Here is a 16,117-nt window from a genome sequence, read left to right as displayed (position 1 = left end):
AGGTGAAAACCCTAATCTAGCCGCTAAGTGTTAGTCAGTGATTTCGGATCCCCTTCTCGTCGTCTCTCCTTTCCCTTATATAGACGTCCTGATGCCTCGTTCTTGACCTAATTTACGCCATCTTGGTGGGCCTCCTCTGCTGGGCCGAGAAGCCCGTAGGCGTCCGAGCAGTCGCTGAGCCGAACGTACTTCAGTCGATGATGATCAACTAAAAGTACTCAAGAGTCAAGCCGAGAGACCTGACTCTCGAGCCGACCGATCGAGCCGTCGCTCCTCCTAATTCGGGCCAGGCCTTCCTATTCCTCGGGCCTTGTGGGATGGTCAAATCCATCCTCTACAGTTGTCATACCCGTTAACAGCTAACAACAAAAACAAAATCGTTCTCAGTTCTAAAGGTTGTAGTAGATACGCAATGCCGTTTTGTTGTTTGAAGTAATAATAAAGATTTTTGTTTCATTTCACCAAAATCTTACTATTTTTAACATGGAAAGTATATTCACTAGTATGAATCACGAAAAGGAAAATTTACGACATATAACTAATATAGTACTGATACGGTTTTAAAAGAGAAACACACATTTTTTGGTACGTGCAGCCAGGAAATACGTTTGTGCATTATGGGTGTTTGGTTTAAAACCACTTTGGTGTCTTAGAAGAGATACCACATAGTTCTTCAAATTGATGGATGTACTTATTCATAAAATTTATATCAATTTATCTGTACCACTTATTGAATTTGAATCCAATTAGGTTACGTAAGTTGCATAATATTGTAGTTCTCCGTCATGATCGCATATAAAATGTCTGACATTGACTCCCCATAATTTGATCTTGAATCCAACAAAAGTTTTAGCCTCAGGGGCATATTTTTTTCCAAATGTAATATATTATTCAATGTTGAAATAAATTGTATGGATTAGCATAAGTATTTTAACCAGATTTATACAGATTCTTGGTTTTTTGTCAAGATGGGAATAAAATCAGATGGAATCTTTTGTTGTACATATTGTATGTGTGATAAAGATATGTCAGTAAGTTTATGATCTCGATTATTGATCAATACTAAAATTTTCCATCAAGATAATGACTTATGGTTTTACGGAACTGCACTTTAGAATATTGTTAATGGATAATGAGGAATTGTGATGTGATTTAAGCTAAGCAACCCATTAATAACACATTTATAATTTCCTATAGATTATTCATGCATATATGTGAGATTTTTATTTAATATTACGTTAATATCACAAACTGACATGTATGCCTCGGATATATGAATTGTTTTAGGAACTTGAGAACTTGCTCAAAGTTTTTTTTAACTAGGAAGAGTTTAGTCATAGATATAAGTCTCCTCTTGACATGGAACTAGTATGTGATAATATATAAAGTATGGTCTAAAGCATGTTTTCACTGCGACTCGAACGAAGAACGCAACGGAACTGATCTATGCGCTTAATAACCATTAGTTATTAATCGCATAGGAAATGGGTTATTGAAAGAGGTGTGTGGCATATAGATGATTGACTATTGTTTGTAGCACCTTGGACCCCTCTTACAAATCTCAAAAACCAAGAGATTTCGACCTCGCCTGTTTGGTAACATCAAAAATATTTTCGATAGATTCTTGCCTTGGTATTAGTCATATTGCATCAGGAATCGGGGAACCAATTTTTACTCACAAGCCACGTCTTGATCTAACTCAAATGGGTGAAGCAAAAAATTTAGTTGAGATGGAACTAGATAAATCCTTTCCTAAGCCAATTGTGTGTGACGACAAGCAAGGAAACATGTACATGATTCAGGTAGAATACACATGGATTCCTTCTACTGGTGTGCGATGTGGAAATTTGGATCATAAAGAGAAAATATGTCTTCTCCCACCTAGTCTCTTTAACATTATCAAGAGTATACCTTCGGAAACTCGAGAAGATTGTTTGAATATGCCAGTGGTTAATATTGATCATCTCAAGCCATCATCTCTTAAAGAGAAATCTGATCCCTCAAAATATCTTCTTAGTAACCACACGGAAACAAGCAATCTCCAAAAGAAAATGGAGTCAACTACAAAGGAAACAACTATTCTACAAGAAACTGTTTATCCACGTATTAAAGAGGTACCTCTTTCACATTCTAAGCACACTCTTTCACCATTAGCAGGGGAATCCCTTGCTCAAACTTTCGAAAACAATATGGAGGAAGCTCCATCCAATATGGTCATCACCTATTAATAACTCGGATGATGATGCCTCAGTTGATCCGCATCTAGTTGGAAGCACCAATGACCATTCACAAGGTTGTGAGCCACATGCTCAAATGACCACAACTAGACGAAGAAGATCAGTTAAGCCAACTCTAAAAGTTCATGAAATGGAGTGGACCATAGTTAAAGGAAGAGGAAAGCGTGTCCGGCCCACGAGGTCGACGTAACCGTAACTCCTAAAACTAGTAAGTTTTGTTTTACTCTCTAGCTTAATGTGTAATTCGGCTTTCTTTGTATTGCACAAGTTGTAATATTCTATGTATTCCATCAAACTTGTAACAAAGTATATAGTTTAAAATCCGTATCAGTCGCATTTACTTTAATGCATCAAATTAGTTCCAAAAAGAAAAGTAACCATTCACTACAAGAAAACCTGCGTTTTTCGACTGCTTTTTGCGACTAAAACAGTAGTCGGAAACAGTGACGACTAATTTCCGACTACTATGCGACTGAATAGCGACGAAGAAAAATTAGTCGTATATCAGTCGGAAAATAGGGACGGAGATGTTTAGTCGCATAACAGTCATAAACTAACGACTGATCTACGACTATAACATGGTCGGCGAATATTAGTCGTTGATCAGTCGGAAAATTTGGGACTATTTTGCGACCGAATCTCTGTTCATAATTCAGTCGCTAAGTAGTCGGGAAAAACCGGTACAACACGTGGTAAACATTGTTTTGTCGGTGTACCAAATTTTTATCTGCAGTCGAAATTTAGTCGCTAATTAGTCGGAATATTTTATATATATATATATACAGGCTATTATCGTTTACTTCTCTTCTCACTCGTACAGAGCACGAAAAAAAATAGCAAAAAAAACTAGCCTAGCGTTATATGTTGTCATATAATGTCCGGAAATTACAATTATTCAAATTTTCGAGAGTGGATGTACAAGAGGATCGATGAGAAGACTGGAAAACTTTCGGAAGAGTTCGTAGCGGGGGTGGAACATTTATGACATTCGCTAACAGTCAGTCTCTAACACAAAGTAATGGCGGTAAGTTTTTCTGCCCGTGTACTATTTGTCAAAACGATAAATTTCTCACGTGAACAAAAATTTGGAGACATATATATAATAGAGGATTTATGCCAGACTATTATGTTTGGTATAAACATGGAGAAGAAATTGATATTGCATTAGGAACGAGTTATGTTGACCCGACACATTTAAGTGGTAGTGATCAAGAAGTTGGTAATGAGGATAATTATGTAGATATGGTGAATGATGCATTTCGTGATAATGTGAGTTTTGATAACTATCAACATGATGATAGTTATCAGAATTAGTAGATCCGCAACGCAAACATTAGAAGAAGATCTACGATTTGTTAGAAGGAGCACAAAATCCTTTGTATGATGGTTGTCGTGAAGGGCAGTCACAGTTATCCTTAGCTGCTCGGGTCTTGCAAAACAAGGCAGATTATAATCTGCGTGAAAAATGTGTGGATTCAGTATGTCAAATATTGACAGACTATTTACCAGAAGGAAACACAACAATCGATTGACACTACGAGACCGAGAAGTTGATGCGCAATTTAGGGCTCCCATATCATACAATTGATGATGTTTGTATTAACAATTGTATGATCTTCTGGAAAGAAAATGAAAGGTGGGAAGAGTGCCAATTTTGTGGTGCAGCAAGATGGAAGCCTAGGGACAAAAGACGCAGAACCAAAGTACCATATAGTCGTATGTGGTATCTACCTATAGCTGACAGGCTAAAGAGAATGTATCAGAGCAAGAAGACAGCAGCGTCAATGATGCGGCGGGGGAAATGTGTCATCCATCTGATGCGGCGGAATGGAAACATTTTCAAGATATACATTCCCAGTTTGCCGAAGAACCTCGTAACGTTTATCTTGGATTATGTACTGATGGATTCAATCCGTTTGGGATGTCTCGTAATCATTCACTGTGGCCCGTGATCCTAACTCCATATAAACTACCCCCTGATATGTGCATGAATACAAAGTATTTGTTTCTTACAATTCTGAATTCTGGGCCAAATCATCCGCGAGCTAGTCTTGATATCTTCCTGAAACCTTTGATCGAGGAGTTAAAAGAATTGTGGTCAACTGGGGTTGAAGCATACGATGTGTCCTTAAATCAAAATTTTAATCTAAAAGCTGTGTTACTATGGACGATAAGCGATTTTCCAGCGTATGGCATGCTATAAGGATGGACGACCCATGGTAAATTGGCTTGTCCAATTTGCATGGAAGATACAAATGCTTTTTATCTACCTAATGGAAAAAAGACTTGTTGGTTTGATTGTCACCGCAGATTTCTTCCTCGTGATCATCCACTGAGAAAGAATAGAAAAGACTTCTTGAGAGGAAAAAGCACGGTAAATGAATTTCCATTTATCTTATTCGGTTGTATCTTGAGTTAATCAAGCGGCATTTGTTCTTTGAAAACCGAATTCAGAGACTCATACGTCGAGGATATATGTAAGACATTCGATTCTACTTAGCAAAATTGAGTGAACCATAGGAAATTTCGTCGTACTGATCTTGTGAACTTCATACCCTCTATGCGTTTTTTCTTCTTAGAAAAAATGGGGCTTTACCAAACAGAAGTAATCATTCCTCTAGAAAAGTAACGTAAAAAACAGCCGAATTTGTCCAAAAAATAAATATATAAAGCAAAGCCCAGTTTGAGAAGCACAGCCTTTGTAAAACAAATATGTGAAGCAACTTCGACAGTAGTAAACCAGCTTTGATCGGTGACATGAGTTACAAATTATTAAGTTTGATTTATGCCAATAACTCAAAAATGTTACCAATCATGATTAATTTTTTTGTTTTTTGAGTTTGTGTTTGAGTTATAATGTGTGATCATTGAAGTATAATTTTGAGTTATCTCCTTTGTAAAATTGGTAAATCAAATAATTAATCAGCGTCAAGCAATTTTGTATGTATTAGAAGTTGAGGTGGTAGTTATTTTGTTTTCTGTGGATTATCGTACGGTTATTTTTTTTAACAATTAAATATTTTAATTGCATGGTAATCTTTCCTCACGTTTACTTTCCTTCACTTCTTAACCATTAAAAAAAACCACGTAACTATTTACTAGTTAGTCAAAAAAATTTATAAACTAGGTGAATAGTTTCCGCGCAAGCGCGGGGCCGACTACATTATAAGTGTATTGTATAGTTTTGTTTACGGGATTTTATTGTTTGTTTGTTTTTTTTCTATAATGTGATGGATGGAACTTTGGAAATTACATAGGTAGGTTGATGAGTTTGATATAAGAATGAACGACGAAGTCATATGTTGATATTTTCATATCTTATATGTTCAAAGTTGAGGGTGATAAAACTTGTTAGTGTTTACTTAGTTATTTGTTTGTATATAAATGAAATAGTGCATGGAAAAAGATAATAAATTTTGATTTAAAAATTTAACATTTTAAATAAACATAAAATAAAATTTTCCTCTTATTTCACCAATTGTTTTTAGAAAAACATAGAATTGTAATATATTGAAAAAAACTTATAACATTTTTAGAATTACATACGTAGAAAATTATTTTATTTATATATATTTTTTCTGGACTTTGGTATAGATGATTTGGGGTTGACAAAAAAGTCTGAAATACGGCCCAATATAATTTCTTTTTAAAAGCAGGGCTTTAAAATGTTAGGGTTTCAAAATAACTGGACTTTGAATCTGTGGTTTAGTCTGATACTGAGAAAACTGTTAGGACTTCAACTCCTCTTTTTCTCTCTGTCGGGAATGTGGTAACTAATTTCCCGATTCATGTAGGTAAAATTGTTTCTTATTTTTTGAGATTGAAAAACGTAGATTAATTTTAAGCATGATTGATGAGAGGTTTACTTGCATCAACTTTGTCTGTCGTGGGTGTTGAGTTTCGTCGGTGCCAGATGTTAGACCTGCAAGAGAGAAGGTCTAAATATGTTAATTTCGTGTTTTGATTTTTCTTCTCTCGTGTTTTGTGGGTTCCACTCTTTGCTCAGGCTGTACAAAAGATGAAGTCTGGCTAGGCCGTCTCACTTCTCCGAACTATTCCCTTGATCAACCTCCCACCAACATCTATCTTCTGATTCTGTCTTGAAGTCGAGGAGCTTCCAGAAAGATTAGCTTCCATCTGCTGTTCCGCTTGGAATGGAGAGTTCTGAAATGCCGCATAAAAAACATATTGGCAAATGACTAATGATTGTCAACAACTATAATTATACTAAATAGAAAAAAAATCAAGGTTTTTTGTTCTGCACAAACTAAAAGCTTACAACAGAGTTGTCACGGTCTTTTTTTCAGGAGCAAGATCTTTTTCTTCCCAGAAACCATAGTCAATGCAATCCTTGGGAGATAGCTATCCATGACAGAGGCTAAAGTTGCGTAGATGAAAAAATAGATCAGAAACACAGTGGATTTTTTAAGAATAAGGAAAATATGGGATAAGTTGTTGACTAATTACCAGTTTCAGTTGCTGGTATGTCATTCCACTTGAATTTGCCTGATTGTAATCTTGCTTGAAGCTGCCAAATATGGTATGTTACCAGTTTCTAGGTTTGTGTTCGCAATCACTTGGAGATTGCGAACAGTCTAATCTTAACTGGAGATTGATCTCAGGAGCACCCGTGATGACTTCATCAATAATGGTCAGTGAGATGAAATGAATGATCAGTTATCTTGTACATGCTTGAGCACGTAGCAACCTCAAAATGATCGACTTTCACAATGGAACCTGCTTTCAAAGATGGTCTGTAATGATTAGCACGTCCGACGGGAGTAAACCCATGAATCACGGAATCTGCAAATAATATTATTCAACAAAGAATAAGGAAATCAATTAAAAAAATTATGTTAAAGAAGTGTGATAGACCGAAGATTAACTTATCTTTTCATCAAGAAAGAGAACCGGGATTCCCACAAACTCCATGTCTTTCTTGAAGTTCAGGGAATCCCAGAAGCGGAGGAAGCCAGAGGCTATGCTCTGACTACTACGACCAAGACGGAGAGACTCGAAGGTTGAGTGACGGACGCCGTGACGCCGGTTTGAGGGACTGGAGAGGCAGAGAGAAACATTTTTCTAGAAGATGGTTAAAGCTAAGAGGAATCAATGAGTTTTGTGGAGATGCTGACTGGGTTCATCAAAGATGAAAATCATATATATAGGGTTAACAGAGGGGCTACAAATTAGTGTGGGAACTGAAATTCGCACTGTCGATTTCCATTTAAATAAGGAAATTTAGGAAAACCCTAATTTCCCAGAGGTTCCGGATATCTGTTAAACCACACGCCAAGCAATCAGAACACGAAATAAAGACAAGAAAAATAAGAAATCGAAAAGAGAGCAAAATAGATCTTATTCCGAATCCGCGTTTGAGCGTTACAACAAGGTAAGAGCCTGGGCTACGAGAGTTGTCGGTGAGATTCCTAGTTCTAAAACCCTAATACCGCAAGACCTAATAGAGTCGCAGCTCGAATAACAAAAACAGAAAGTTACCTAAAATTTCTCTAAGTGCTAAGTTTGCTCTGAAAAAGTTCTCCCTTTGTGCATCTCGCTTAGGACTCCTTATATACTCCTCCAAGGTCGGTTTTAGCTTTTCCCTTCCTGCCCTTAAGCCGTCTTAAGTGAAAAATGGAGATATTCCATTTTCTCCGATCTTCATGTTTATCCGCGGAAACTTAACATTTTTTTTCGGAAACTTATCTTTATATTTACGTTTTTATAAAATAAAAACATAAACCGCCATAGTATCTACGAGCTCATTATTAAAGAATCGTAAGTGGGCTTGTAGTCGCATTTTAGACCTCGTTGGGCCATCTTTCGACATGAAACGTTTGTTACGATTTTCTTTTGGACAAAAACAAGTTCTCGCGGTTTTTATCGTAAAGTTTCAACAGTAACTTTGATCGGAATAATGTGAGAAATGATATGGCCGTGGTACATGGGAGCTAGTATTGAGAAATAGACGAGAATGCATGGATTTGGGTCGTACCTGTTGATCGATGCCCGAGACAGTTCGGTCGCTCCGTAGCGACCGAACGAAAGGTTTGGTCGGTCGCGGGTCGGTCGCTACGCGGCGACCTTGTTTGGACCCTGTTCAGATGTTTTATGAACGTGTTCCTAGACTATGGGTGTTTAGTTTCGATGGATCAGCCGAGATTAGTGCAAGATTTCACCGCAAAGTTCTTCGTAAAGGTTTCTTTACGAATATTACTTTTCGTAAAAGTGTTCATGCTGATTTTTACGGATATTTGGATGTTAACTTCGTTGTGTCCGTTTTTTACCCCAACAGTTAGCTCCCCAGCCCGTTAGAATCGTGGATTACGATGAGATTCTAGCGCGCGGTTTGGCGAATTAGGCAAGACAGGCGTATTGGACGAAGTTTATACCCAAGGATCCGCAGACAAATAGTTACTTTTAATGCTTATAAGAAGGAATGTAACTTTCCTCATAATTTTCACTCACTTATTCTCATAAGAAGTTTCTTTGAGAAAATTTTTCCCTCTCCTTCTTCTTCTCTTTTTTTTTTCTTGAAGTTTAAAAGATGTCTAGCAGAAAAAAGGCTTCGAAAAGAGGTACCTCCCGCGGTTCTTCGTCCGAAGATGTTCACGATGATGACATTCTTATCCCGAAGGCCGAGTCCGTGCCTCACTCGATAGATCCTGCCGATGGTGACGCGTACTGGATAGCGAGATATGGTTCGATTACTCCCCCTAGCGAGAAGTCATTTCCTGTAATGAGCCAGCATTTGGTCGAAAAAGGCGCGCCGAGCAGAAGCACTAGTGAATTCCTTAAGGCAGTTCGGGCGTTATGCCGGATTTCAGACGCGGTAGAGTTTCGGATTCCTTGTCGAGGGGAAAGTGCTGATAATCCCCCGGAGGGTTACTTTACCTGCTACGAGATATTCTTGGTGCGCTGTCGTCTGTGGTTTTTGATCCCTGAAATCATAGTCCGTGTGTTGGACCGTTTCGAGGTATCAATAAGCCAGCTGAATCCCACCAGTTTTCAACATCTTATTGGCGTCGTGAGTCTGAGCTATGAGCATGGACTCTCTCTTACCACTGAGCACTTTGAAGCGATTTTTAGGCTGCGACTTGTTTCAAAACCGCACCTCTACCGGTTGGTCCCTCGGAAATATATGACGGTGATTAAGGGGCTTATTTCTAACTCATGGACAAAGTTCTTCTTCTTTGTCCGTATAAACGCTGCATCCGTCGAAGAAAATTGTATCCCATTGTTTCAGAGCAAGCCGAATGATAGTCCCTTCATCAACCTGCTTTTCCCATTCCCCGAAGACGTGATCGAAAAGAGATACCACATAGTTCTTCAAATTGATGGATGTACTTATTCATAAATTTATATCAATTTATCTGTACCACTTATTGAATTTGAATCCAAATAGGTTACGTAAGTTGCATAATATTGTAGTTCTCCGTCATGATCGCATATAAAATGTCTGACATTGACTCCCCATAATTTGATCTTGAATCCAACAAAAGTTTTAGCCTCAGGGGCATATTTTTTTCCAAATGTAATATATTATTCAATGTTGAAATAAATAGTATGGATTAGCATAAGTATTTTAACCAGATTTATACAGATTCTTGGTTTTTTGTCAAGATGGGAATAAAATCAGATGGAATCTTTTGTTGTACATATTGTATGTGTGATAAAGATATGTCAGTAAGTTTATGATCTCGATTATTGATCAATACTAAAATTTTCCATCAATATAATGACTTATGGTTTTACGGAACTGCACTTTAGAATATTGTTAATGGATAATGAGGAATTGTGATGTGATTTAAGCTAAGCAACCCATTAATAACACATTTATAATTTCCTATAGATTATTCATGCATATATGTGAGATTTTTATTTAATATTACGTTAATATCACAAACTGACATGTATGCCTCGGATATATGAATTGTTTTAGGAACTTGAGAACTTGCTCAAAGTTTTTTTTAACTAGGAAGAGTTTAGTCATAGATATAAGTCTCCTCTTGACATGGAACTAGTATGTGATAATATATAAAGTATGGTCTAAAGCATGTTTTCACTGCGACTCGAACGAAGAACGCAACGGAACTGATCTATGCGCTTAATAACCATTAGTTATTAATCGCATAGGAAATGGGTTATTGAAAGAGGTGTGTGGCATATAGATGATTGACTATTGTTTGTAGCACCTTGGACCCCTCTTACAAATCTCAAAAGCCAAGAGATTTCGACCTCGCCTGTTTGGTAACATCAAAAATATTTTCGATAGATTCTTGCCTTGGTATTAGTCACATTGCATCTGGAATCGGGGAACCAATTTTTACTCACAAGCCACGTCTTGATCTAACTCAAATGGGTGAAGCAAAAAATTTAGTTGAGATGGAACTAGATAAATCCTTTCCTAAGCCAATTGTGTGTGACGACAAGCAAGGAAACATGTACATGATTCAGGTAGAATACACATGGATTCCTTCTACTGGTGTGTGATGTGGAAATTTGGATCATAAAGAGAAAATATGTCTTCTCCCACCTAGTCTCTTTAACATTATCAAGAGTATACCTTCGGAAACTCGAGAAGATTGTTTGAATATGCCAGTGGTTAATATTGATCATCTCAAGCCATCATCTCTTAAAGAGAAATCTGATCCCTCAAAATATCTTCTTAGTAACCACACGGAAACAAGCAATCTCCAAAAGAAAATGGAGTCAACTACAAAGGAAACAACTATTCTACAAGAAACTGTTTATCCACGTATTAAAGAGGTACCTCTTTCACATTCTAAGCACACTCTTTCACCATTAGCAGGGGAATCCCTTGCTCAAACTTTCGAAAACAATATGGAGGAAGCTCCATCCAATATGGTCATCACCTATTAATAACTCGGATGATGATGCCTCAGTTGATCCGCATCTAGTTGGAAGCACCAATGACCATTCACAAGGTTGTGAGCCACATGCTCAAATGACCACAACTAGACGAAGAAGATCAGTTAAGCCAACTCTAAAAGTTCATGAAATGGAGTGGACCATAGTTAAAGGAAGAGGAAAGCGTGTCCGGCCCACGAGGTCGACGTAACCGTAACTCCTAAAACTAGTAAGTTTTGTTTTACTCTCTAGCTTAATGTGTAATTCGGCTTTCTTTGTATTGCACAAGTTGTAATATTCTATGTATTCCATCAAACTTGTAACAAAGTATATAGTTTAAAATCCGTATCAGTCGCATTTACTTTAATGCATCAAATTAGTTCCAAAAAGAAAAGTAACCATTCACTACAAGAAAACCTGCGTTTTTCGACTGCTTTTTGCGACTAAAACAGTAGTCGGAAACAGTGACGACTAATTTCCGACTACTATGCGACTGAATAGCGACGAAGAAAAATTAGTCGTATATCAGTCGGAAAATAGGGACGGAGAGTGTTTAGTCGCATAACAGTCATAAACTAACGACTGATCTACGACTATAACATGGTCGGGGAATATTTTCGTTGATCAGTCGGAAAATTTGGGACTATTTTGCGACCGAATCTCTGTTCATAATTCAGTCGCTAAGTAGTCGGGAAAAACCAGGTACAACACGTGGTAAACAGTGTGTATTGCAGCTGTACCAAATTTTTATCTGCAGTCGAAATTTAGTCGCTAATTAGTCGGAATATTTTCTTATATATATATACAGGCTATTATCGTTTACTTCTCTTCTCACTCGTACAGAGCACGAAAAAAATAGCAAAAAAAAAACTAGCGTTATATGTTGTCATATAATGTCCGGAAATTACAATTATTCAAATTTCGAGAGTGGATGTACAAGAGGATCGATGAGAAGACTGGAAAACTTTCGGAAGAGTTCGTAGCGGGGGTGGAACATTTATGACATTCGCTAACAGTCAGTCTCTAACACAAAGTAATGGCGGTAAGTTTTTCTGCCCGTGTACTATTTGTCAAAACGATAAATTTCTCACGTGAACAAAAATTTGGAGACATATATATAATAGAGGATTTATGCCAGACTATTATGTTTGGTATAAACATGGAGAAGAAATTGATATTGCATTAGGAACGAGTTATGTTGACCCGACACATTTAAGTGGTAGTGATCAAGAAGTTGGTAATGAGGATAATTATGTAGATATGGTGAATGATGCATTTCGTGATAATGTGAGTTTTGATAACTATCAACATGATGATAGTTATCAGAATTAGTAGATCCACAACGCAAACATTAGAAGAAGATCTACGATTTGTTAGAAGGAGCACAAAATCCTTTGTATGATGGTTGTCGTGAAGGGCAGTCACAGTTATCCTTAGCTGCTCGGGTCTTGCAAAACAGGCAGATTATAATCTGCGTGAAAAATGTGTGGATTCAGTATGTCAAATATTGACAGACTATTTACCAGAAGGAAACACAACAATCGATTGACACTACGAGACCGAGAAGTTGATGCGCAATTTAGGGCTCCCATATCATACAATTGATGATGTTTGTATTAACAATTGTATGATCTTCTGGAAAGAAAAATGAAAGGTGGGAAGAGTGCCAATTTGTGGTGCAGCAAGATGGAAGCCTAGGGACAAAAGACGCAGAACAAAGTACCATATAGTCGTATGTGGTATCTACCTATAGCTGACAGGCTAAAGAGAATGTATCAGAGCAAGAAGACAGCAGCGTCAATGATGCGGCGGGGGAAATGTGTCATCCATCTGATGCGGCGGAATGGAAACATTTTCAAGATATACATTCCCAGTTTGCCGAAGAACCTCGTAACGTTTATCTTGGATTATGTACTGATGGATTCAATCCGTTTGGGATGTCTCGTAATCATTCACTGTGGCCCGTGATCCTAACTCCATATAAACTACCCCCTGATATGTGCATGAATACAAAGTATTTGTTTCTTACAATTCTGAATTCTGGGCCAAATCATCCGCGAGCTAGTCTTGATATCTTCCTGAAACCTTTGATCGAGGAGTTAAAAGAATTGTGGTCAACTGTGGGTTGAAGCATACGATGTGTCCTTAAATCAAAATTTTAATCTAAAAGCTGTGTTACTATGGACGATAAGCGATTTTCCAGCGTATGGCATGCTATAAGGATGGACGACCCATGGTAAATTGGCTTGTCCAATTTGCATGGAAGATACAAATGCTTTATCTACCTAATGGAAGAAAGACTTGTTGGTTTGATTGTCACCGCAGATTTTTCCTCGTGATCATCCACTGAGAGAAAGAATAGAAAGGACTTCTTGAGAGGAAAAAAAAGCGCGGTAAATGAATTTCCATTTATTTATTCGGTTGTATCTTGAGTTAATCAAGCGGCATTTGTTCTTTGAAAACCGAATTCAGAGACTCATACGTCGAGGATATATGTAAGACATTCGATTCTACTTCGAAAATTGAGTGAACCATAGGAATTTCGTCGTACTGATCTTGTGAACTTCATACCCTCTATGCGTTTTTTCTTCTTAGAAAAAAATGGGGCTTTAACAAAACCGAATAAGTCATCATTCCTTAGAAAAGTAACGTAAAAAACAGCCGCCGAATTTGTCCAAAAAAAAAAATATATCGTGGATTCGATGAGATTCTAGCGCGCGGTTTGCGAATTAGGCAAGACAGGCGTATTGGACGAAGTTTATACCCAAGGATCCGCAGACAAATAGTTACTTTTAATGCTTATAAGAAGGAATGTAACTTTCCTCATAATTTTCACTCACTTATTCTCATAAGAAGTTTCTTTGAGAAAATTTTTCCCTCTCCTTCTCTTCTCTTTTTTTTTCTTGAAGTTTAAAAGATGTCTAGCAGAAAAAAGGCTTCGAAAAGAGGTACCTCCCGCGGTTCTTCGTCCGAAGATGTTCACGATGATGACATTCTTATCCCGAAGGCCGAGTCCGTGCCTCACTCGATAGATCCTGCCGATGGTGACGCGTACTGGATAGCGAGATATGGTTCGATTACTCCCCTAGCGAGAGAAGTCATTTCCTGTAATGAGCCAGCATTTGGTCGAAAAAGGCGCGCCGAGCAGAAGCACTAGTGAATTCCTTAAGGCAGTTCGGGCGTTATGCCGGATTTCAGACGCGGTAGAGTTTCGGATTCCTTGTCGAGGGGAAAGTGCTGATAATCCCCCGGAGGGTTACTTTACCTGCTACGAGATATTCTTGGTGCGCTGTCGTCTGTGGTTTTTGATCCCTGAAATCATAGTCCGTGTGTTGGACCGTTTCGAGGTATCAATAAGCCAGCTGAATCCCACCAGTTTTCAACATCTTATTGGCGTCGTGATTCTGAGCTATGAGCATGGACTCTCTCTTACCACTGAGCACTTTGAAGCGATTTTTAGGCTGCGACTTGTTTCAAAACCGCACCTCTACCGGTTGGTCCCTCGGAAATATATGACGGTGATTAAGGGGCTTATTTCTAACTCATGGACAAAGTTCTTCTTCTTTGTCCGTATAAACGCTGCATCCGTCGAAGAAAATTGTATCCCATTGTTTCAGAGCAAGCCGAATGATAGTCCCTTCATCAACCTGCTTTTCCCATTCCCCGAAGACGTGATCGAAAAGAGATACCACATAGTTCTTCAAATTGATGGATGTACTTATTCATAAAATTTATATCAATTTATCTGTACCACTTATTGAATTTGAATCCAAATAGGTTACGTAAGTTGCATAATATTGTAGTTCTCCGTCATGATCGCATATAAAATGTCTGACATTGACTCCCCATAATTTGATCTTGAATCCAACAAAAGTTTTAGCCTCAGGGGCATATTTTTTTCCAAATGTAATATATTATTCAATGTTGAAATAAATAGTATGGATTAGCATAAGTATTTTAACCAGATTTATACAGATTCTTGGTTTTTTGTCAAGATGGGAATAAAATCAGATGGAATCTTTTGTTGTACATATTGTGTATGTGTGATAAAGATATGTCAGTAAGTTTATGATCTCGATTATTGATCAATACTAAAATTTTCCATCAATATAATGACTTATGGTTTTACGGAACTGCACTTTAGAATATTGTTAATGGATAATGAGGAATTGTGATGTGATTTAAGCTAAGCAACCCATTAATAACACATTTATAATTTCCTATAGATTATTCATGCATATATGTGAGATTTTTATTTAATATTACGTTAATATCACAAACTGACATGTATGCCTCGGATATATGAATTGTTTTAGGAACTTGAGAACTTGCTCAAAGTTTTTTTTAACTAGGAAGAGTTTAGTCATAGATATAAGTCTCCTCTTGACATGGAACTAGTATGTGATAATATATAAAGTATGGTCTAAAGCATGTTTTCACTGCGACTCGAACGAAGAACGCAACGGAACTGATCTATGCGCTTAATAACCATTAGTTATTAATCGCATAGGAAATGGGTTATTGAAAGAGGTGTGTGGCATATAGATGATTGACTATTGTTTGTAGCACCTTGGACCCCTCTTACAAATCTCAAAAGCCAAGAGATTTCGACCTCGCCTGTTTGGTAACATCAAAAATATTTTCGATAGATTCTTGCCTTGGTATTAGTCACATTGCATCTGGAATCGGGGAACCAATTTTTACTCACAAGCCACGTCTTGATCTAACTCAAATGGGTGAAGCAAAAAATTTAGTTGAGATGGAACTAGATAAATCCTTTCCTAAGCCAATTGTGTGTGACGACAAGCAAGGAAACATGTACATGATTCAGGTAGAATACACATGGATTCCTTCTACTGGTGTGCGATGTGGAAATTTGGATCATAAAGAGAAAATATGTCTTCTCCCACCTAGTCTCTTTAACATTATCAAGAGTATACCTTCGGAAACTCGAGAAGATTGTTTGAATATGCCAGTGGTTAATATTGATCATCTCAAGCCATCATCTC

Source organism: Brassica napus, chromosome C4, assembly GCF_020379485.1.
Source record: "Brassica napus cultivar Da-Ae chromosome C4, Da-Ae, whole genome shotgun sequence".
Lineage (NCBI taxonomy): Eukaryota > Viridiplantae > Streptophyta > Magnoliopsida > Brassicales > Brassicaceae > Brassica > Brassica napus.
Note: the sequence above shows the minus strand (reverse complement) of the source record.